Raw genomic sequence first — 25,006 nt, forward strand, 5'->3', positions numbered from 1 at the left:
TCCTCTCCTCTCCTCCCTAATGCTCAGCAGCACGCTAGCTGGCCTTTACCCTTCGATGGCCAGTTTATTTCTAGTCATAAAATTAGCCTGTGTCTTGATATTTCCTATCTTCAGGGGGCAAAGTCATGCCCATCTACTCCAGACAGCATGGCTCCCTGGGATTCTGACTTCTCTCACACAGTTACACAGTAATGTTCACTGAGTGCAAAATAGGTAAGAAAGGAGACTTGACCACCAATTTCTGGGAGAGAGGCTAGCATGTGAGGCTGAAGTGATGGTAGCTGACTATGGCCCTACTGGTGATTGTAGGTGATTCTTCCAGGATTCCATGAAAAAATACATAGCTTTAGAGTCCAATACTATATTCAAAATATATCAAAACTGAGCAGATACATCGATTTTAAAATCTATTCCTTGTAGTTCTCATAGGAACATGAACTAAGCATAATTTGCAGGTCCTGAGTGTCATTACTATTACAGCAGATTGATATTCTAGCCTATATCTAAAATCTCCAGTTATTTCTGGATTCTATACAATTAATCTTAAAAGTACCTCTCATATTCCATTTAAGTTGCTCAAAGACAGGAAATGCATGGCAAGTATATTTTATGCACATCCATTTTCCTTTGTGCTCTTGCGGTTTCTTGAGCTGCCCTTTAATTGTAGAAAGGAACCTACACATTTCAGAGCAAACTGTCAAGGAAAGGAAGGTATTATTTCTGATCATAACACTAGAAGTTAGTGCCGAGTTCTTTCCTTCTTTAGTTTATGGACAGATGAGCTATGGTGAGTGGGGGTTTGCATGAGAAGCCTGGCTGTCATTGAAGAAAAGGGTAAGAAGCTAACTTTTATTTATTGGATATTTTCTGTTTCAAATGTTATCCCTTTTGGATACATTTCAAATGTTATCCCTTTTGCCCTTTTCCCTTTCCCCCTTTCCCATTCCCCCTCCACCTGCTTCTATGAGGGAGCTCCCCCACCAACCCACTCCTGCTTCCCCACCCTGGCATTCTCCTACACTGGGGCATCAAGCCTTCACAGGGCCAAGGGCTTCTCTTCCCATTGACGCCTAACAATGACATCTTCTGCTACATACACAACTGGAGCCATGGCTCCCTCCATGTGTACTCTTTGGTTGGTGGTTTAGTCCCTGGGGGCTCTGGTGGGTCTGGTTGGTTGATATTGTTGTTCTTCCTATGGAGTTGCAAACCCCTTCAGCTCCTTCAGTCCTTTCTCTAACTCCTCCATTGGGTACAATTGCTCAGTCCAATGGTTGGCTTCGAGTATCCACCTCTATATTTATCAGGCTCTGGCAGAGCCTCTTGAGAAACAGCTATATCAGGTTCCTGTCAGTAAGCACTTCTTGGCATTCACAATAGTATCAGGGCTTGGTGTCTATATATGGGATGGATCCCCAGGTGGGGCAGTCTCGGGTTGCCTTTTTCTTTAGTCTCTGTTCCACACTTTTTCTCCATATTTACTTTAGACAGGAGCAATTCTGGGTTAAAAATTTGGAGATAAGCATGTGGCCCCATCCCTCAATGAGAGGCCTTGCCTAACCTCTGGATATGGTCTCTATGGGTTCCCCACCACCCCTTGGGTCCTGGGAACCTCTTGCTTTCCTGGCCTCTGGGACTTGCTGTTAGCTACCCCCAGTTCACCATCTCCCATTGCTACACACCCTGTTCAAATTCCTGACCCTCTGTATATCATGGCTCGGTGGTTAAAGGCTAGACTCACAACCAAAAATATAAGAGAAGCTAACTTTTATAGTTAATAACCAGTAGACAATACATAGAAATGAAGAAGAGCCTGGTGGTGCCTGCAGGGGAAGTGTGGGTGTAAATGGTAAGAGCGTGAGCAAGGACCTAGGCTGAATCAAGCCCAGCATCGGGCACGAGGGCTTCAGGCAAAGACCTGACTCCAACAGAGAAAATGCATTGATCTGTGCGTTTGTCAGGGTCGCCTAGAAAACCAGAATAGATAGCATGAATGTATATTAAAAGGCATTTTGTTTTATATTGGCTTACATTATGTGGTCTGGGTAACCCAATGGCTGTCTCACATCTGAGAATCTGAGATCGCCATAGCTTCTCAGTCTGAAGCTGGGTGCTTCAGCAACCTCGATCTGGTCCTGATAGTCTGGAGCATCCCCAGAGAGCTCCTGCTCTTTAGTCCATACTGGAAGCAAAAGTGAAACCCTAATATCAGCAAAAGCATTGCAGCAATGAAACAGCAAGCAGAAGGAAGTTTCCAGTGAGTGTGAAGGCCAGGAGGCAAAAGCAAAGCTTCTCTCCTCCAACCTTTAGCTGAGCTGTCATGGAAAGGTGCTGGCTGCCCACTTGAGGTATTCTGAAACCCCTCACTGGACTGTTCACTGGCTTGTCTTTTGGCTGATTCCAGATCCAGTTGAGTTGAAACCAAAATAAGCCACCACAGTCAGAAAGAGCAGAGGGACACTATCCTACCCCATGGCTTCCCTCTTAACACATGTGGGGACATGAATCAATTGGAGATCACAGGAGCCGTGCCATGCTCCCACAGATGTTGCTGCCTGGTTGGAAAGAAATGAAGAAAGTAAACAAACACCCCAGAAGCTGGTAGTGTATTTGTATCATTTACCAGAGATGGAGTTGTCTGAAGAGCCACTCTGTAGGAATAACCTGAACTGGTAAGAAAGTCATAAAAAGCTGAATCAATTGTTAAAGAATAGTAAAGCTGTGGTTTCTTTTCATATTTATTTTAACTCTAAGTGTATTTATGATTTATTATTATTAAACCACTGACCTTCTATATTTGTAATGGCTTACATTATCTAGGACTCTAAGGCTTCCTATAGATCTTTGGGGATGCTTTAATATACCATCTATATATTGTTTATGGGTCACAACACTTAACACTATAATGTTGTTCAGTGTTTATGTTTGCACTCACCCGGCTTTTGTCGTGGTGCTACTTTTCCAAATGCACATAAGATATAAACTTTGTCTTTAAAGTCGAGTTTTATTTAGAACACAGATAACTTCAAAGGCTAAGAAAGAAGATCGTGATCACATAGCAAATGTCATAGAAGCAGTGAAGTCAGTGGCAGAATGTTTGAAGTTTGAGACATGACGGGTCAAGTCAGTTCAAGTCATGGACCCTGCACCCATGGGAACTTGAGGAGTGTGTGAGCATCTACTCCTTCCCATTGCTGCAGGCTGCTGCACCAGACTGGGTCTAATTCCATTCTCAAAGGGATAACTAGTTAAAGGAAATGTCTGTCTCAAACAACAAGGAATAACTAATTGAAACACACAAAAGCATGAAGAAAATACCAGGTGTACTCCCACTGGGTGTCCGTATGCACTGAGTCCCACTCTGACTTAATCTTTACAATAGTTACACGATTGAACTTAATAGACCAGAGGCCTAAGAGTTGGGCCATTGTTCCAGAAGTCCCCTTATGCAGCTATCAAAAATGGCTGAGTGGAAAATTCAATAACTAAGCTAGGGCTAGGTAGGAGTCTAAGTTTCTTTTTTTCTAATGTCCCCATAGGGGCATTAGGGCATAGGTGTGTCTCCTTTAGATTTGTGAAGCAACAGTTGGGTGTGGTGGCCTCTGTGAGTCAGGGAGGCGGTTAGACCCCTGAGATCCTGCAGCAGATCCATGAGCAAATCCACTAGTAAACAGTATGTAAATATTGGCTACTCTCAGCTATTGTGGTTATCTTGTGGCTGAGCTGACTCATTGGGATTTTTCGCTTCTCACTTCATCGGACCTTCCATAAATTCCGATAGGATTCCAATAAGTCCCAGTCTCCTAAGGATGCTTCGGGGCATTAGTTATACTAGCAAATGCCACCATCTAGTGGCTGATTTCTATAACTACATGCACATTCCACTAAGGACTCCTTACTGCAAACTCTGTTGCAGTTGAGACACAAACTTTCTGTTCATTGGCTCACTGGCCCAGCCATCCAGTTGTTCCTCAGCTGTCTCCCTGAGCTTTCTGAGCTGTCTTTGTGTCTTGAAGCCCTCCAGTCCCTTATACTTCATAGTCCATATTGTCTGTGACCCGTCATTCGGGGTCCAAACCTGTGATCTTTATTTTCTGGATGTCTATAGGCATGAAAGCCAAACTCACAATACCTTTCTTGCTTTCTGCTGTTTAATGCATATTATTTAGGAATAAAATCATCCAGACTCCCTTATTTCTTGCAGCATCCAACACAAGCCCACACACGAATAAAGCAAAACAAACAAACAAACAAAAAAAAACCTTGATGGTCTTCAAGACAGGGTCTCCCTGTGTTGCCTTGGCTCTCCTTAAACTCACCATGTGGACCAAGCTGGCCTCAGATTGTGAGATCCACCTGCCTCTGCCTCCAGAGTGCTGGAATAACTCTATTTGGATAACTGCAGAAATCACCACTCGTAAGTGCTGGGATTGGCTGCACAAAATTAAACCAGTCTACATTCCACCATGTATGAGGGTGGGGCACAGGAGTTCCAGCTGCTGGACCAGGAGCTCCAACAGTTACTTGGTGGCTGTTAGGGGAGGGTGAGTCAATTCTCTTTACAGGTGTGGCACCTGGTAGGTTGACCTTGTTCCAACTGAGGCCCCTCAACCAAGCCTTCCCAAAGAAGAGACACTAACATAGTACTAATCAACTCAGTGTACAGCTAAAAACATGAACAAACATAAAGTTGGATGGGTGGCTGAGGGGAGGGGGTGAGTTCTGGAGGACAGAAAGTATGGAGTAAATATGATCAAGATAATTGTATGCATGTAGAAGACTCTCAAGGACAACATTTTAAAACAGTATGCTCCTTTCAGATTAATAATAATATTTTATTGAATTTCAGAAATTTGGTACTTAAATTCTGAGCCTTTGCACACAGAGCAGCACTCTGCTTACTCTAGAACAGCAGATATGTTTGTCACTTCTCTCATTGTGTCACACAGCGTAGAACCCCAAGTCCTTATGCTCCCCGACCCCTTCTGAACAGCTACAGCTACTCCATGATCAGCCCTGAAACAGAGGACAAGAGAGTGAAGTGGGGTATTTATGGAGACCAGCTGCTAACTGTGGACACATTCTGCAGAATGTTATGACACACTCATTCTGGAGTGCACTGTACCCAGATGCAGAAGAGTTTCCCTTTGTGTTCTGTGTGGTTCAAGCCAAAGATGCTGAAGTTATCTAGTTCCAGAGGGAGCTAAGATGTTTGGTAAAGGTCAAAAAGAGATTTCTTATTATTCAACACTAAGGTGCCACAGTGGACTTGGGCATTGCTGCAAGGTCATATATCCCCACATTAGACATCTTTTGAGAGTGAAAGCTCCTTCCCTTCCCCAGGGTGTGGAGGGGCTTCTGGAAACTCAGATGAACATAAAACTAAAGCAGAACCTGAAACACTGGGAAGAGAACCTGGGTTCAGTGCTCTGTCAATCTGCCCTCTCCTTTTCGACAGTGTGATGTTCCTATGTACCAAAGCAGCAGCAAAGCCAATACAGCAACAAGAGAAAGAGATGGGTGAGTGCCTGGGGCTGCATAGGTGCCTTCACTCAATATGGCCTTAAAGAAAACACAAATACATTCTCCTGCCATCTTTAAATTTTTTTTCTTTGATCCCCAAAAGAAATCCCTGAAGACCCATAAGGTGTTTTTAGAGCTCAGACGTAAAGAGGCTGCACACTTCATTTACATAGAGAACATCTACCCAAGTCCCAGTTAATCATGCTACACAGAGACATGTCCGGTTGGTGGTGTCTGAGCCCACCTCACTAGGGTGGCCTCCTATCTGACAACCATACTAACTGAGGCCCATAATCTAGACAAACATGCTGGGCACAGTACAAGCAAAGAACTTTAAAGAACTTTGCAAACTGCAAGCCTTTAAGAAAGACACATTCCAAGGTTACCAGCATTTTTTTTTTACAAAAAGAAATTAGCTTAATTTCAGTCGCTCATCTTATCATGTTCCTTTTGAAAACCAGCCTCACCTGGAATCAAATGGCTGAAGAGAAGAGAGGAAGAGAGAAAGAGAGGAAGAGAAGAAGAGAGGAAGAAAGGAAGAAAGGAAGAGAGGGTTGTTTTCCCCTGATCTCAAGGTTCTATACAGAATACACCTAGCCTACACCACCAGTCAAGTCCAACAAAAGTCATCAAAGCTTAAACAGTTAGCCCAAGCCTCAGAGACCCCCCAGTTGCCATTTCCCAAGTAACTTTCATGTTCCTTATGCCAAGGTCCATCCTCCTGTCTCCACCATCTTCACTTCCCAACCCCCTCAACAGTCAGCTAACATGATGAGGATGTGGGAAGCTCCTCCTCCTCCTCACCACCTTGCCTGAGGCAACTATTTTTCTTCTCTCCTCTCTTCTCTGAATCTCTAGAATAACAGAACACTGAGGCAAAAGACAACTGAAGACGCTGTTGCCTTCTATGACAATGCACACTTGTGATTCTCCAGTGGCTACTGAATGGTTGACACTCAAGACCAGCAATGAGATGACCAAAGAGCTGATACAAGTGAGGACACTGGATTGCTGCTATAAGGTCAGTGCTGAAGACTGACTTCACTACAAAGCTAATGGACACATTAGACACACGGTGTGACTAGGCTAACAAAGAAGACGCATGGAGGGAACCCGTGGCTGCATATGTGGCAGAGAATGGCCTTATCAGGCATCAATGGAAGGGGAGGAGGCCCTTGGTTCTGTGAAGGCTCAAAGCCCCAGCTTAGGGGAATGTTAGGGTAGTGAGGCAGGAGTGAGAGGGTTGTTGGAAGGGGGAGAGGATAGGGGAGTTGCAGAGGGGAAACCAGGAAGGGGGATAACACTTGAAATGTAGATTAAAAAAATAACCAATAAAAAAAAACTAAAAAAGTGAGAAACATGCTGCAGTACAGCAGACATGCTAAAGAGAAACAAAGCAAAGCTTAGGGGACACACTGGCTTCTTTATCTTCCTCCAAGTCCAACAAGGCACTTTGCAAAGGTCCATTTATAGAAAAGGGAAGTGAACTGAGGAGAAGTTAATAGCTATCAGCTAACTGTGGCTGAAGTAATAATGGAACCGAACAAAAGAGTAGTGACTTCTACCACTGTGCATGTATCTACCCATAAGTCACAGGGCTGGACGGAGCTGGGCTTGATATTTGCTGGACATCTATATTGGTTCCCTAGGGTTTTCGTAATAAAACACCACAGTTTGGGGGTTTTCAACAATGGAAATTACTTATTTATGATGTGGAAGCTAGAAATCTGACACCAAGGTATTGCCAGCTCCTAACTGTGTGGAGATCACACCCTGACTCCATTCTTTCTGTGCCCTCCATAGTCTTTTCCTTTCTTGCCTCTTCCTGTATGCAAAGTATTGCTTAGTACCCAAGTCATACTATCGGAAGACCTTTGCCGGCCTCCTTAAGTGACCTGTCACTGTCACCAATACTGTCTGTCCCATTCCAAAGTGCTGAGTTAGGGTATCGGTGTGGATTTGGAGGAAAAGGTATACATCATACACTAGTTCCTCAGAGCTTGTTGCTTACATATTTCAGAATGGGCAAGTTCTTCACTGGTTTTTAAGTTAACTGGAGGCGTTACATGTATTTATCACTCATTGGTTCCATACAGCAAGATGACTATTGTGTGGGAAATTAATGAAACATGGAAGATACCTGTCTGTTGTTGGGTGGATGCCTTCTGGATTCCAGATCTTGCTAATCCCACCAGTCAAGAATAAGACCAGTACCACGATTTTTTAGTCAAATCTGAAGCAAGCATTATTAAATACTGCCCAGGACAATGGATACTGGCCAGGTCCAGACTCTGGATTACTAGAGAATGGCTGCAAATTACATTAGTTAGGAACTTAGAAAGGCTAAACCCGCAAGGCTACGTGCTCATCACCTTTATCCAATCAGGGGCAAGGAAGGTACATACTTTCTGCCTACATATCTCCCACCTATGTGTGATCCAGCACAATCTGTGCAGTTGTGGCTTTGTTTACAGAAGTGAAAACACATGACTTGTTATCTTACATGGACAACTAGCCCCCAGCATTCTAAGAATTTATCTGTCCTTGGGCAAGTGGGGCTTATGGGTTAGAGGCATTTTTTTGTTTTATAGATCTCTTAAGCACAATAATTTAAACTTAAAACATAGCTTTAACCCTCACAATTCCTGTGATCTATTGGGGAATTGCTGGTGGCTTTGCATTGTTTTCTCTCAATCTCAAAGAATTAAAATTTACTACAGATAGTGATGTTTATGGAGAAGTTTATTTTATTATTATAGATTCGTAGGTGGGCTCTTGAGCTTGAAGAAAGAGAGAGAGACAGAGACATACAAACAGATAGACAGACACACATAGATAGATAGATAGATAGATAGATAGATAGATAGATGGTTAGATAGATATAGATAGATGGTTAGATAGATATAGATAGATAGATATAGATAGATAGACATAGATGGATAGATAGATAGATAGATAGATAGATAGAGATAGATGGATAGATAGATAGATAGATATAGATAGATAGATAGAGATGGATGGATAGATAGATATAGATAGAGAGATAGATGGATAGATAGATAGATAGATATAGATAGATAGATAGAGATGGATGGATAGATAGATATAGATAGATAGATAGATAGATAGAGATAGATAGACATAGATGGTTAGATAGATAGATAGATAGATAGATAGAGATGAATGGATAGATAGATAGATAGATATAGATAGATAGATAGACATAGATGGTTAGATAGATAGATAGATAGATAGATAGATATAGATAGATAGAGATGGATGGATAGATAGATAGATATAGATAGATAGATATAGATAGATAGACAGACATAGATGGTTAGATAGATAGATAGATAGAGAGATAGAGAGATAGATAGAGATGGATGGATAGATAGATAGATAGATAGAGATGGTTCGATAGATAGATAGATAGATAGATAGATAGATAGATAGATAGATAGATAGATAGATGCACCTGTATAATAAGACAATAAAATAAGCCACACTGATTTGCTCGTCTGGAGTCTTTTTAAGGGACACACATATGCCAGCAGCTTGAATTAAGTGGGAAGGGGTACAGCCTAGACAATGCAGTTGGCCCACCCACTTTCCTCATTCCACAGTCAGTAAGGTGCCCAATAGGAGCCAACCAAGGAATGGGAGTCAGAGCTCTTTGTTGGCATTCCTGACCTCCAACAAGGACTTTCTGAGATCTGCTCACTTTCGGGTCCCAGTCCCACTTGACCAGTTTTGTATCTGCTCATGGATGCACGCTGATGAAGCAGCAGCAGGTTAACCCAGACTGAAAACACTCGCAATGGAAAGAGCAAAGGATTTGGTCCTAATCCAAGAGCTTTTAGACCACAGCGAATATCCGATTGAAAGTAGGGAAAATTCTAAGCAATTCTAAAAAGTCTAAAAGGCGAATGTTTGGAGAGCTGGCCCCAGTGGTGTGGGTGCAGGAGAGCTGGTGGGGTGACCAATTTAGCTACCAGCTAGGCTCAGAGCGAGGGCTTTGAATTAGCCCACCCCAACACCTAGCCCATCAGTGAACTGCTGGGATATGTGAAGGGGCAGGTCCTGCCGATGAAAGCTTCAGGTTCTCCATGACAACAGAAAATCTGGAAGGAGTCCGGGTGAGGATTTAGTTCTGACAGTGTAGCAGAATCCAGAGGCCTTGAACCAGACCTGACTCACTGCAGTGAGCATTTGCAAGTATAGATGTGTGGGCAAAAGGGTGTGCTGTGGGACACACAGACACACTGCAGCTTCCACAGTGATATTTTGTTTGGTTTTTGTTGTTTTCTTTCTTTTTTTTTTTTCAGGAGTAGTTTCAAGCGTTGAGGGCGGATATAGAGAACTCGGGAGATAAGTGGGTTTGGGTTACATGATATGAAATTCACAAAAACAGTCAATAATTTTTTAAGGCAAATGTATGGGGCTTGAGAGGTGGGCTGGTGCTTAAGAACATTTGCTGCTATTCAATAGGACTGGAATTCAGTCCCAGTACTAATATCTGGTGGCTTACACCTGCCTATAACTTCCACTCTGGGAGAGCCTTACACACACACACACACACACACACACACACACACACACACACACACAGAGGTAAATGATAAATCCTTTTTAAAAGTTAAAATGTATGATAAGTAGAGTGGAAAAATGCCACACCCCCAACTACCAAGGCAAGAAACGTGATTAGCCATGAGATATAATTGATTATCATCTGGGAAAGTGAAAAATATAAGAAATGGCTGTTTCTGGTAAGGGTTGAAGTATAAATTGGTAAATTTTTCTGGAGAAACATTTGACAATATATGTCAAAACATGTCATAGGAATCTTCTTGACATCCATAGGATGTCAGATAACTTGACAAAATTCACTAAGAAATGTGCAGAAAATATTCACTGAATATGTATTTAATATTTTATCAGTCCATGTATAACAATAACAGAAACTAAAAATATTTGTCTGCAATAGAACATTGATAAGTCAAAATTTAAAACAAATATATCTAAGCAAATTCTGTGTTTTATTCTTATATGAGTTTTAAATCTTGTGCCCATTGAGAAATTTAGTCATGAGTCTAGATTGGCAGAAACTTAATTACACACACACACACACACAAACACACACATACACACACACACACAAACACACACATACACACAGAAACACACACAGACACAAACACACACACATACACACACAAACACACACAAACACACACACAAACACATACACATATACACAAACACACACATAAACATACACACACAAAAACACACACACATACACACATACACACAAGCACACACACAAACACACACACATGCACACAAATATACACACACATACACACACAAACACATACACAAACATACACACACAAACACACACAGACACAAACACATACATACACACAAACATACACACACAAACACACACAGACACAAACACACACACACACAAACACACACACATACACACAAACATACACACACAAACACACACACAAACACTTATATTGACCAATGTGACCTGCTCTTTCTCTCACACGCACGTGTGTGTGCGTGCACGTGTGCATAAGGCTTTCTCTGTGTAGCCCTGCCAGTACTAGAACTCACTCTGTAGACACGGCTGGCCTGAAACTCAGAAATCATTAATACTACTTAAAGTGACTTTTGTTTTCATTATTCCCCCCTTTAACCTTCTGCTCTCCACTTCTTTGGTCTCTCTTTCCTTCTTACAGTTTCTTGCTACTTACTTTGGGATTGGTCTTCTTATGGGCTCTGAGTTCTTACTGTGTAGGACTTGACCTTTGTTTTGATACATTGTACTCTTTCCTTTTTATCACAAGTTTACATTCTTTGAGGATGTCACCTGTGTGAATTATTCAAGGCTTGTGTTGAATTTGGCTTCTCCGGGATGATTGTGTGTACTTGCTGGTGCTCTCTGGAGCACCATTAACCGAGGATCACAGATTCTGTATTTCAGAGAGCAAGTTTTCTGAAAACAAGTTATTAGGCGAAACACCAATTCTCTTCAATGATAGTTGACAGTATGTGATGATCAGTTTCCCACTAGGCCCTCCCATGTTGTAAGTAGGTTTATTACTTTGTTTGCCAGGAAAAATGTAGCCACTGCGGTCTCCATGTGGTGTGTGTGATGGTCATTTTCAACTTGACTGGGCTTAGGGTCATTATTGAAACAGGACTCCTCCTGTGTCTGTGAGAGTGTCTCCAGAAACACTGAAGAGAGAGGAGCCACTCTGAAGGTGACAGCATCATCCTTACAGATGGGGCCCCTGACCAGACCATGTGTGTTCCTCTGCTTGCTCCTACTGCACCGTGCTCAGCTCCCTCACACTCTGTCTGCCATTGTTTGCTGCATAGGCTCACCTCATACCAGCATGTATCCTCAAAGGTTAGCCCAAAAAACACCCCTTTCCTTCCTTCCTTAAGTTGCCTTTTCCAGGTATTTTCTCACAGCAACAGGGAAAGTAACACAGTGTGTACTTCCTAGTGTCTTACTGGATTGAACTGTCTTTGGATTTTCCCTGTTCTCTTCTGAACCAACCCCAACCATTAAATTGAAAGTCTATAGCAGCAGCTTTGACAGACTCCCCTGAAACAAAATCTAAAACAAGCATTCGCTTAGCTCACTTAATTTCTGGTTTCCTCGTCATCTTGCAAATTTAATAGTTGGTTGTAAAGGATGGGTTCTTTATAGCATATTTTATAGGATTCAAGTTCCTTTTCTTGGAAGGAATGTTTTGTATATCTGGGACATCACATGGCAAGAAACAGAGCCTCTCTCTTTCCCTGGAGTTTTCTTTTTTCCTTCGGATCTATTGATCCTACCATATGGATTTTTAACTGAGCATATACTTATTATATAGGAATTTTATCAGATTTCAGGTGACATGGAGAAGTGAGAGGAAAAATCCCGTTTTATTTCAACGCCTTCCTTTTTCTCAGGAAAAAAAGATTAGCCTTGTTGGAAAACTTACAGTGACAGTTCATTAAGTAGAATTATGCAATATGACCAGCCTTATGGAAAAAATAAACATGTACATACTCCTTGATGAAAACGAGCACCGTCTATGAAATAGTGGGAAATGGTTATCCTGGAGGTGCCTTCCACAGCCTGATATCACCAGAATAATTATGGATGTACATTCCCCTTTCTTTATTCCATGCATGGTAATAAATTAGATGATAAACAGCCTTGGCATTATTGATTGACAATTTGGGTCAGATGTTTCCTTGAACGGGGCTGCATTTCGAGTGCAAGGTTCTGAGAGAATCCAGGCTCACATAATAGTCGAAACACCAAATGCACAAAATAAAGAAAGAATATTAAAAGCAGTAAGGGAAAAAGGTCAAGTAACATACAAAGGCAAACCTATCAGAATCACACCAGACTTCTCGCCAGAGACTATGAAAGCCAGAAGATCCTGGACAGATATCATACAGACCCTAAGAGAACACAAATGCCAGCTCAGGTTACTGTATCCTGTAAAACTCATCCATTCTTATAGATGGAGAAACCAAGATATTCCATGACAAAACCAAATTTACACAATATCATTCTACAAATCCAGCACTACAAAGGATAATAAATGGTAAAGCCCAACATAAGGAAGCAAGCTACACCCTAGAAAAAGCAAGAAACTAATCGTCTTGGCAACAAAACAAAGAGAAGAAAAGCACACAAACATAATATCACATCCAAATATGAATATAACAGGAAGCAATAATCACTATTCCTTAATATCTGTCAACATCAATGGCCTCAACTCCACAATAAAAAGACATAGATTAACAAACTGGATACGCAATGAGGACCCTGCATTCTGCTGCCTACAGGAAACACACCTCAGAGACAAAGACTACCTCAGAGTGAAAGGCTGGAAAACAACTTTCCAAGCAAATGGTTGGAAGAAGCAAGCTGGAGTAGCCATTCTAATATCGAATAAAATTGATTTTCAATTAAAAGTCATCAAAAAAAGATAAGGAAGGACACTTCATATTCATCAAAGGAAAAAATCCACCAAGATGAACTCTCAATCCTAAATATCTATGCCCCAAATACAAGGGCACCTACATACATAAAAGAAACCTTACTAAAGCTCAAAACACACATTGCACCTCACACAATAATAGTAGGATATTTCAACACCCCGCTCTGCTGAAATATATGGCATACTGATAGTTTTCAACCAAATGAAAACGTAAGGACAAAACAGTAAAAGCTAAGCAGCCCTGAGTCCTTACTCTCTACACAGGAGTACGCTGCCGTAACACTAGTTACGGCTCAAGGTAGGAATACACTCTTGTAATCAACAGAACTTCACGTTAAAGAATATTTAAATTCCTGGGAAACTGGCAGAAATTTGTCCTCAGGCCGTGGTAAGAAGTACATAGCTGCATCCACTTTCAACTTCCTAAAAGAGGCATTACCTCCATCCAACAGCAGAGGGCGGCAAAGCCCACATTCTGATGCAGCCTTTCCTCTTTGACCAATTGGAGCTTCAAGTTACTTAAACATTGGTTGTTACTATAAATCAAGGGACTCATGAGGCCCCTCTCTAGGTTTCTGTAACTATTCACTACAGACTGACCTCTTCTCAAGCATGTTTTCTAACCCCACTGTTTGTCCTTCATGGGAGGAGAGCACACACTTTGATGAGAACACCATGTATGGTCTGTTCCTTCCACTATGATCCAGAAGGTTTAACCCTCTTGTATGCTACGTTTCCTTGTATCTGAAAGTAATTGCACTTGCAAACCTTTTCTTGTTACCTACCTTTGTGTAAACTCAAACTGGTCTTAATTAGTGGATGACTGTATACCTATTATTTTCTTCTTCAATCAAAGCATCTCATCAAAATAACAACCAAACAACATACTCATATCAATTAAAAGAACGTTCATAATTCATAAACCTAAGCAGTTGTAAATGCATATATGCACACACCCTTAGAATCGTGCATGGTGCACAGGCTGGTAAATTTCTGTGCAAATCGGGCATATATCAGTCAGCATCTCATTTTTCTTAAAGCAGGATCTGAAAAACATTCACAGCTTTTCCCAGAAGTCACCAGAACTTCCTGCTTTTGATACTGGGTGGATATTTATATATTCATCAGTCTTTTAATTGTTCACAATGATTGATTTATCAGCAGGAACATAACTTGTGCTTGGAAGATAGCCAACAAGAGAAGTCTGTCATTGGTGGATTTCTGTGTTGTTTTGTTTTTCTCTGCAGATGCACAAACATCTTTCTTGTTTTTTTAGCATACACTTTGTTCTTTCATCAATGAGGAGTTCGTAGGTTTCTGGGCTTCATCCCGTAGGTTTGAAACAACTCATAATGCTGGTAATAAGATAAATAGTAATGAATTCTGCCTTGTTTTTGTTAAAATAGCAGACAGACAATTTGCTCTGAACTAGACTGACTACTTGTTATTGTTAACTCCGTACTACCTCTCGAGTTTGGATGGTGAGTGCAAGACATTAATGACCAGAGGTCATGACCTTTAACCTTTGTTAGCCTGTGGAAGTGGAAAGGCCTTCTAGAGTTTGTTGCTGCCCAGTCTACAACCTTCCTCTGCATGGGGATATTGGCAAAGCCTTGAGAAATCCTGCTTTCCACATGTATTCCAACTTTGAACTTGCCTTCAGATGATTCTCAATATGTTCTAAAAAAAAAGTGTGACAGGTACCATTTTGAGATTGGTGTACGACACGGGATCTTTCCTAGTTTCTAAAGTTAAGATTTGCTACTTCATGCCAACGTAGAGCCTCTTGGTAATGTCCGATTACTTTGTCATGCAAAATGCAAATCTTTCCAAAATAAAAGAAAAATTAAAGGCAATGTCTGTGTTCCCCTCCTATTGTTAGTGCAGCAGACTCCGATGTCAGAGGTCTCTGGTCCCTCCTCAGTTACATGCTTGGATGCTGTGAGTAACTTGGCATTTCCTGTAATTAAGTCACTGTGATTATACACTCGTAGCCCTTTCAAGGTTACCAGGACTGTAACACTGGTATTTCCAAAGAGGCTGTAATGTAGGAAGGAAATGGTCTTTAAACAGACTCGAGAGATCTTTAATTGAGATCCATAGTGCACATTAAAATGCAAATGTTTGTGCTGTTCATTGCGAGAAAGTACACTACTGTGTATTGAAATATTTAGGAGCCCACAGCGAAGCCCCGGGTACAGTTCAGTTACAAGCATGTTCCCAAGGATACGCTGCCTTTCCACTAGCACAGGAAACATTTCTATTAAGGATGGAGTATAAAATGAAATTGTAGCTCTCTGGTTTAATGTGGTCAATTACAAATATTTCCCTTTAAAAACCTTTTATAAAATTAGTATCGAGACCAAAAGGCTGTGGACAAATCATCAACCTTATGAGTCTAAAGATGAGCATAAACATTTGAAAGCATCACAATAACCTAAGCTATAAACCTAGCCATCCTCTCTGTAATTTTTCTCTCATCCAACTTAGCAAGTGCATTCTTCAAACTTGTTCATTGTAGTATTAAATATATACACATATATTGCATGTATATATACATATAAATATAAATATTTATATATATTGCTACAGTGACTATATATATATATATATCACTAAGGGATCCCATGCAGATATTTATAAAATATTAGACATTTTGTCTATAAAAGCTACAGCTTTGTAACTCTAGGACCAAGAATAAGTGTACAGGTACAGGGCTCGGCATTAAGGAATTCAGGCTCATTGTGAGAAAATGAAGACTGGGGAAATGTACTGCCTTTTAAGAGATTTTTCAAAGTTAAAGCATGCTGAGAATTAATGAAGACAGTCGGCCATTCAGGAGACTGAGGAAAAAGTCAGTAGCTACCTGATAATCTGCTTCTGAAATGGAATAAATAGATCTCAAACCCTTAACTGATATGTTAAGGTATGTATGATACCTATATAAGTAGTCTGTGCTGGGTGTCTCTCAAGAATGGGAGGTACAGTGGTGAAGCCAAGTTCCTTACTGCCTTCAGTGAATGGGACAGTGCTATAGACATAGCACTAATAACCTACTTAATTAGATTACAGCCATGCTGGTAGCCAATGATGTGGTCAAATAATGAAGCCTCACCTTCATACACAGCAGACTATGAGTTCTTGCATTCATCTCATAAGTCCCTTGGGAATTATTCACTCATTCGAAAAAAGAAAAGTAAAAGAAGAATTAGAGAGTTCTCTTGATGTGAAAGATAGGCACATAGATTTACCCCCTTTCTTCTGATACCTTACTATTATTTTTAAAAGGACAAAATTAATAAACCCAAACTGGAAAAGGTTGGTGGCAATGGAATGAAATGCCACTGATGTTTGTTTAGAAACAATCTGAAAGGAAACCCGGGGGAAAAATAAATCAGCAGGTGAACCAAGGAGGCAATACAGCAGCATAGAAATAGCCGCCAATCATACCAAATGACCGCAGAGTGGTACTGCCCTCAAAGTCAGCAGACTTGTTACCCGACTGTGCCATCCATGGAAGGGATAGGTTCATCAATTGAACGTGAGGGGTTTTATCCTATTAATTTTCAGAAGATCTAAACATCCATTCCACAACATGTATCTAGGTCTGTTCCTGTCTTTAAATCCTAACACCCAGGAGACACAGCTAGGGAGATAGATCAGTTGAATAATCATCAACCTTAGCTACAAAAGAAATTTCTAGCCTATGGTATATGAGATCTTCCATCAAAGAAATAAGTAAATACATACACATATACATACATAAATACATATATACACACACATTCATACATAATACATACATTTATACATACACATACATATATACATACATAATAAAATTCTGTTCCTGTTCCTTGGAATCTTCACTTCTCTTTCTATGGCCCCAGGCTTTCTTTGGGGAATATAAGTTACCAGCTCTCCCCAGAACTATGCATAGAATACCTGTCCAATGTCTGATGGCAACTTGCTAGAAGGCAGTGTCTGCCTTCACATTCATTAGGTGACAAACTGTCACAAGTGAATTTTGTTTGATCAGTTCTTTGCAGGAGTTTGGTTGCAGAAGAAACGGTCTTTCATGCCACCTCTCCGGTGTAGAGTTGTGTGTGCTGAGAGTGGCTCTCTTGGAACTTGTCTGAGGATCCAGCCCTTGCTGTCTGTCTATCCACACATCCAATATTTTCCCATACCCATGTCTTGTGTCTGCCCACCTCCAAAGACCAAGGAGGGGCTTCTTTTTTCCTGATCATACTTGTAGGTCCTGAAAAATCTGCATCAGGGTGTCAAACCTGATTTAAAAAATCCAGAATAAGCCTCTCATATTATAAACCAAGTTGGGGACACTCATAAGTAAGTACATTATTTTTGAAAACCTATAATGGTCAAGGTTAAGGCAGGAACCACTAATCCCTATACTCATGACTAAGTACATCCTTCTTGGCCTTTAAATGTCTATGTTAACTTGAATACAGGCCTATAAAACTTCAGTTTCCATCTACTTGAACACGTTAAGATCGCTTGGGATATCGGTGGCTTAGATTCTGCTGTGCTCTCAAATCCAGTCAGCACAGCGCTCATGAGGACTGAAGCAATCACACATTTCCTATAATTGGTCTCTGTAACCTTTCAAAAATCCAGACAGATAAATGTCCCTGGCTGTGGGAGGTGACTGACAGGAAGGAGTCTGGCAGAGTCTTGTCATGGGATAAATGACAACTGAAGGCCGGTAACCTTTCCCTATCAAAATAGGAAGATGGAAAAATAAAAAGTCTGACACGGAGTCTGTGAAATTGTCTGCGAGGTGGTAGAGTGGGAGCCTATGTGCTTCTGTTTAGATGGATCAATTGGTAGGTTCATGGAGCACTGGCTTAGGCCCTGCCCAGGCTGGGTGTCACATGAAGGAAAAACTGAGAAGGCACACTATGTAAAGAGCATCTGGTCCCAGTGGCAACAAAACCACTGGTCTACACCATGACACTTGTTTTTCATGTGCTTGTTAACTGGTTTCCTTTAGAATATAGATAATCTTTCATTGGAATATAGATTCCATTCCTCTATGATTAATGTTAACAATGGAATCTCTCACATAGTTCATTTAAAAGTGTTGGCTCTAGACTGCCTGCCAAGTATTAGGCAACAACAAAGAATTAGAATGGAGTCAAATATGGCCTTCATCTCAAAGAGTTTCTTTAGATAAGCGTGTGTGGGGGTGAATTTAGGTGCATGTATGTGGACATATATACTATACATATGTGCCACACACATAATGTGATTTTAAATAGTTGCATTTAATCAAGTCATATGTCAAGTGGTTTATTTATAGTTAGAACATAAAACAATAGAGAATCCTTACTAGAATGTAAAAAAAAAAACCCTTAGGAATTGAAAGCATAGTCCTCTCATTAGGCGTTCACACCTCTTGTGGAATTATTTACCTTTCCAGATTTTCCCTAACTCTATCCAAATTCCTTACTTCTCTTCTCTCTTACAAGGCTAAATAATAAAGGCCTGGGGCAGGGGCGCCTTGCTGAAGAACATGTAAAACATTAGTTGTACAGCATGGGCAACCTTGTAACATCCTCATTGTTGCCCATGAAACCAAGGCAACTTTGAGTGTATGCGCAGGAGACATATATTTTTGTTGTGGGAAACAGTAAGTTGAAGATGGGGGAAACTTGGTTCCTTCTGGGACTTACAGTATGAAACCAATACAAAATATAATAAAATCACCAAGAGTTAACCTTAAGGAAACGGCTGCTTCTCAAGTAAAATGAAGCAAGTTACAGAATGCACTGACATTTTGCTAGGAAGGACTGTTAGGCTTTAAAAGCATAACGAAAGTTGACTCAGCTAAGAACTGATCCTAAGTTGGGAGATTTGGAGTGAATGGTGGGGCTGTGCGCATCTCCACACTGTCTAGGTAGTATATCAACTATGTTTCCCATTGCTTTGAGAAAATACTTGACAAAAACAACACATAGGATGAGCTGTTTATTTGAGTGGATGCAATCCATTGTCTTAGAGGAGGCATGGCAACAAGACTGTGAAACACCTCATGTTGTATCTGTGACCAGGAAGCAGAGACAAGGGGTTGCTGGTCCTCAGCCAGATGATGCTACTTTCCTTTCTATTTAGTCCTGGAGCCCAACACAAGAGCTGGTGCCATGCGTATCCAGATAGGTTCCCTCTACCAAGTTAATCTTTCAGGAAATGCCTTTCCAGGCACATCCCAAAGTGTGCCCTTTCAATGCCAGAGGACTTTCTTAACTCATTAAGTTGACAATGAAGATTAACCATTACATAAGATAAACTCCCAACACAGAGGCAGACAGTTGAACACTTGATTGTACTCCATTTCAATGTTTTGAGTTCATTTTTTCTTACCTAATAATCCTGCTTCCATAACGTTTCAAATATACATACTTCTACTTCCGTATTTCTACACCACGGCTCATTTCCACAGCCATTCTTACTGGGGGCTCTTAAACCTGTGCTCCTCGTCCCCAGCTTCCCCATCCTCCATAACCCTTCCCATCATCCTATGCACTAAAGCAGAATAGTCTTTGTGAATCATAAACTTTCTTTTGTTTTCTCCTGCCTAAGCACCTTCAATGGCTTCCTGTTCTATTCGTATCAAATCCAAATACCTCAACATGTTTAGAAGCCTTCTTGTGCCCACTCTGTAGTATCTCTCAAACTATTAACCCTGCTTCCTCTTCTGAGATGATCTTTTGCCATATTGTACAAATGTTTGTATTGCCATGTAGCAAGATTTCATCCCTTTTTTTCCACAATATTCTTATTGTTTTCTGTGTGGACATCAATTCTCATGACCCTTTGGCCCTGGGCCACTCTCTAGGTACTAGATATCAGTCCTCTCTGCTCTGTGACTTTACAGCACTATATGGGATTACTCAGTGTTTGTGTGATGTACCTCTTAGCAATAGACTATCATTTCTTTAAAGGGAGAGCATATTCCGTCAGCCATGCTACTTAGGTTATTCATCTGAGAAGAGGATAGCAATGACTTTATAGGGATGACATAAGAATCAAGATTTAGCTCAGCGGTAGAGTGCTTAGCAAGCGCAAGGCCCTGGGTTCAGTCCCCAGCTCCGGAAAAGAAAAAGAAAAGAAAAAAGAATCAAGAGAGGAAAGGTATACAGAAAGGACTAGAAGAGTTTCTGATTTCAAGCGAGCATGTAAGTGCATGCATTGGTTGTCTTCTCTTGCTGTGCTAAAATAACACGATCAAAAGCACATTAAAAGAGCATAGGGGTTAGTGTAGCTTACAGTTCCAGGGTGGATGCAGATACTTGATCTTGGCAGGGAAGGCATGAAGGTGGGGGTGCGAGGCCTGGCTGGTGGTCAGGAAGAGAGTTCACATTCATCCACATACATCGTGCAATGAGTGAAAACAGGAATTGGGATCAGGGTATGAAATGTAAAGCCTACCCCCAGCAATATCTTATCCCCTAAAGGTTCCTTAAACCTCACCCCAAAGCACCAGGAACCGGGAAGTAGCTGGTCAAATACACGAGCCTACGAAGGATATTTTTCATTCAACCACCACAGTACATATATGCATATACATGTCAATTGCACATAAAGAATATAAAAAGATAGTTGGGATTTTATAATTACAGCTGTTAGTTTACTATGATTACATCCCTTTCCTACTACAAGTTCAGTATGCAGTAGACTATATGTAGAACAGGTGTCTCTTTTATTATTAGTTTTTTCAGCATTCCATATGTGTAAATAATGGCTTTTAAAAACCTTATTTAAAAAGTATTCTTCTGTAAGTATTCCAGGATGAGCCAGGCTCCCTAAGCCAGATTAACTATGAGGGCCTAAACTCTTATGTTTTTGGTTGTGAGCCTAGCCTTTAATGGCTGAGCCATCTCTCCAGCCCGAAGGCCTAAACTCAAAGGACTGAGGACCTGGCATGTACTCTGGTAGCACCTTTTCCTAAGGTCATGTCAAAGTGTCCAAATGATGCATGGGCTACACATTCACATCACAGTCTTTCCAAATATCGAACAGTAAGCCTTTGTCAGACAGGTCCACTGTCCACTCTCACCTCTACAGCCTTTCTGCTTTTCTCACAAAAAGAGAGGAAAGTAGAAAAATACTAAAGAGATATGAGCTTTGCCTACTAAGCCACTAACTAAAATGGCTTGGAAGATGCATGCTTGCTTTAACAATAGGAGCTATAAGTCAAGTTGTAGGTTAAGGCTAGTGGACTAGCTTCTGCACGAAGAGAATGAGAAGTTCCCCATGTACAATGGGTTAGCTGCAGATACTGGGCAACAATTATACCTGACATGTTCTGGATGATCCTTGTCTTAATGGAAAAGTTCAGAGCACCAAGTGGGGGTTTCTTTTCTTTTCTTTTTTTTTTTTTTATTAACTTGAGTATTTCTTATATACATTTCAAGTGTTATTCCCTTTCCCGGTTTCCGGGCAAAATCCCCCTCCCCCCTCCCCTTCCTTATGGGTGTTCCCCTCCCAACCCTCCCCCCATTGCCGCCCTCCCCCCATAGTCTAGTTCACTGGGGGTTCAGTCTTAGCAGGACCCAGGACTTCCCCTTCCACTGGTGCTCTTACTAGGATATTCATTGCTACCTATGGGGTCAGAGTCCAGGGTCAGTCCATATATAGTCTTTAGGTAGTGGCTTAGTCCCTGGAAGCTCTGGTTGCTTGACATTGTTGTACTTTTGGGGTCTCGAGCCCCTTGAAGCTCTTCCAGTTCTTTCTCTGATTCCTTCAACGGGGGACCTATTCTCAGCTCAGTGGTTTGCTGCTGGCATTCGCCTCTGTATTTGCTGTATTCTGGCTGTGTCTCTCAGGAGCGATCTACATCCGGCTCCTGTCGGTCTGCACTTCTTTGCTTCATCCATCTTGTCCAATTGGGTGGCTGTTTATGTATGGGCCACCTGTGGGGCAGGCTCTGAATGGGTGTTCCTTCAGTCTCTGTTTTAATCTTTGCCTCTCCCTTCCCAGCCAAGGGTATTCTTTTTCCTCATTTAAAGAAGGAGTGAAGCATTCACATTTTGATCATCCGTCTTGAGTTTCGTTTGTTCTAGGGATCTAGGGTAATTCAAGCATTTGGGCTAATAGCCACTTATCAATGAGTGCATACCATGTATGTCTTTCTGTGATTGGGTTAGCTCACTCAGGATGATATTTTCCAGTTCCAACCATTTGCCTACAAATTTCATAGACTCGTTGTTTTTGATAGCTGAGTAATATTCCATTGTGTAGATGTACCACATTTTCTGTATCCATTCCTCTGTTGAAGGGCATCTCGGTTCTTTCCATTTTCTGGCTATTATAAATAAGGCTGCGATGAACATAGTGGAGTACGTGTCTCTTTTATATGTTGAGGCATCTTTTGGGTATATGCTCAAGAGAGGTATAGCTGGATCCTCAGGCAGTTCAATGTCCAATTTTCTGAGGAACCTCCAGACTGATTTCCAGAATGGTTTTACCAGTCTGCAATCCCACCAACAATGGAGGAGTGTTCCTCTTTCTCCACATCCTCGCCAGCATCTGCTGTCACCTGAGTTTTTGAACTTAGCCATTCTCACTGGTGTGAGGTGAAATCTCAGGGTTGTTTTGATTTGCATTTCCCTTATGACTAAAGATGTTGAACATTTCTTTAGGTGTTTCTCAGCCATTCGGCATTCCTCAGCTGTGAATTCTTTGTTTAGCTCTGAACCCCATTTTTTAATAGGGTTATTTGTTTCCCTGCGGTCTAACTTCTTGAGTTCTTTGTATATTTTGGATATAAGGCCTCTATCTGTTGTAGGATTGGTAAAGTTCTTTTCCCAATCTGTTGGTTGCCGTTTTGTCCTAACCACCGTGTCCTTTGCCTTACAGAAGCTTTGCAGTTTTATGAGATCCCATTTGTCGATTCTTGATCTTAGAGCATAAGCCATTGGTGTTTTGTTCAGGAAATTTTTTCCAGTGCCCATGTGTTCCAGATGCTTCCCTAGTTTTTCTTCTATTAGTTTGAGTGTGTCTGGTTTGATGTGGAGGTCCTTGATCCACTTGGACTTAAGCTTTGTACAGGGTGATAAGCATGGATCGATCTGCATTCTTCTACATGTTGCCCTCCAGTTGAACCAGTACCATTTGCTGAAAATGCTATCTTTTTTCCATTGGATGGTTTTGGCTCCTTTGTCAAAAATCAAGTGACCATATGTGTGTGGGTTCATTTCTGGTCTTCAATTCTATTCCATTGGTCTATCTGTCTGTCTCTGTACCAATACCATGCAGTTTTTATCACTATTGCTCTGTAATACTGCTTGAGTTCAGGGATAGTGATTCCCCCTGAAGTCCTTTTATTGTTGAGGATAGCTTTAGCTATCCTGGGTTTTTTGTTATTCCAGATGAATTTGCAAATTGTTCTGTCTAACTCTTTGAAGAATTGGATTGGTATTTTGATGGGGATTGCATTGAATCTGTAGATTGCTTTTGGTAAAATGGCCATTTTTACTATATTAATCCTGCCAATCCATGAGCATGGGAGATCTTTCCATCTTCTGAGGTCTTCTTCAATTTCTTTCCTCAGTGTCTTGAAGTTCTTATTGTACAGATCTTTTACTTGCTTGGTTAAAGTCACGCCGAGGTACTTTATATTATTTGGGTCTATTATGAAGGGTGTCGTTTCCCTAATTTCTTTCTCGGCTTGTTTCTCTTTTGTATAGAGGAAGGCAACTGATTTATTTGAGTTAATTTTATACCCAGCCACTTTGCTGAAGTTGTTTATCAGCTTTAGTAGTTCTCTGGTGGAACTTTTGGGATCACTTAAATATACTATCATGTCATCTGCAAATAGTGATATTTTGACTTCTTCTTTTCCGATCTGTATCCCCTTGATCTCCTTTTGTTGTCTGATTGCTCTGGCTAGAACTTCAAGAACTATATTGAATAAGTAGGGAGAGAGTGGGTAGCCTTGTCTAGTCCCTGATTTTAGTGGGATTGCTTCGAGTTTCTCTCCATTTAGTTTAATGTTAGCAACTGGTTTGCTGTATATGGCTTTTACTATGTTTAGGTATGGGCCTTGAATTCCTATTCTTTCCAGGACTTTTATCATGAAGGGGTGTTGAATTTTGTCAAATGCTTTCTCAGCATCTAATGAAATGATCATGTGGTTTTGTTCTTTCAGTTTGTTTATATGATGGATCACGTTGATGGTTTTCCGTATATTAAACCATCCCTGCATGCCTGGGATGAAGCCTACTTGATCATGGTGGATGATTGTTTTGATGTGCTCTTGAATTCGGTTTGCCAGAATTTTATTGAGTATTTTTGCGTCGATATTCATAAGGGAAATTGGTCTGAAGTTCTCTTTCTTTGTTGTGTCTTTGTGTGGTTTAGGTATAAGAGTAATTGTGGCTTCGTAGAAGGAATTCGGTAGTGCTCCATCTGTTTCAATTTTGTGGAAT

General features: G+C 41.0%; 1 long non-coding RNA gene across 1 annotated transcript in view; it reads left to right on the forward strand.

Annotated features, from left to right (window-relative positions):
• The window catches only part of LOC120103512 (uncharacterized), a 144,223-nt gene that overhangs the window by 88,108 nt on the left and 31,109 nt on the right, over positions 1-25,006 (forward strand). Inside the window, exon 4 of the long non-coding RNA XR_015623451.1 lies at positions 6,382-6,544. This is a non-coding gene — a long non-coding RNA (uncharacterized LOC120103512). The remainder of the gene's footprint in view (positions 1-6,381; positions 6,545-25,006) is intronic.

The sequence above is a fragment of the Rattus norvegicus genome, chromosome 6 (assembly GCF_021556685.1).
Source record: "Rattus norvegicus strain SHRSP/BbbUtx chromosome 6, alternate assembly SHRSP_T2T, whole genome shotgun sequence".
Taxonomy (NCBI): Eukaryota; Metazoa; Chordata; class Mammalia; order Rodentia; family Muridae; genus Rattus; species Rattus norvegicus.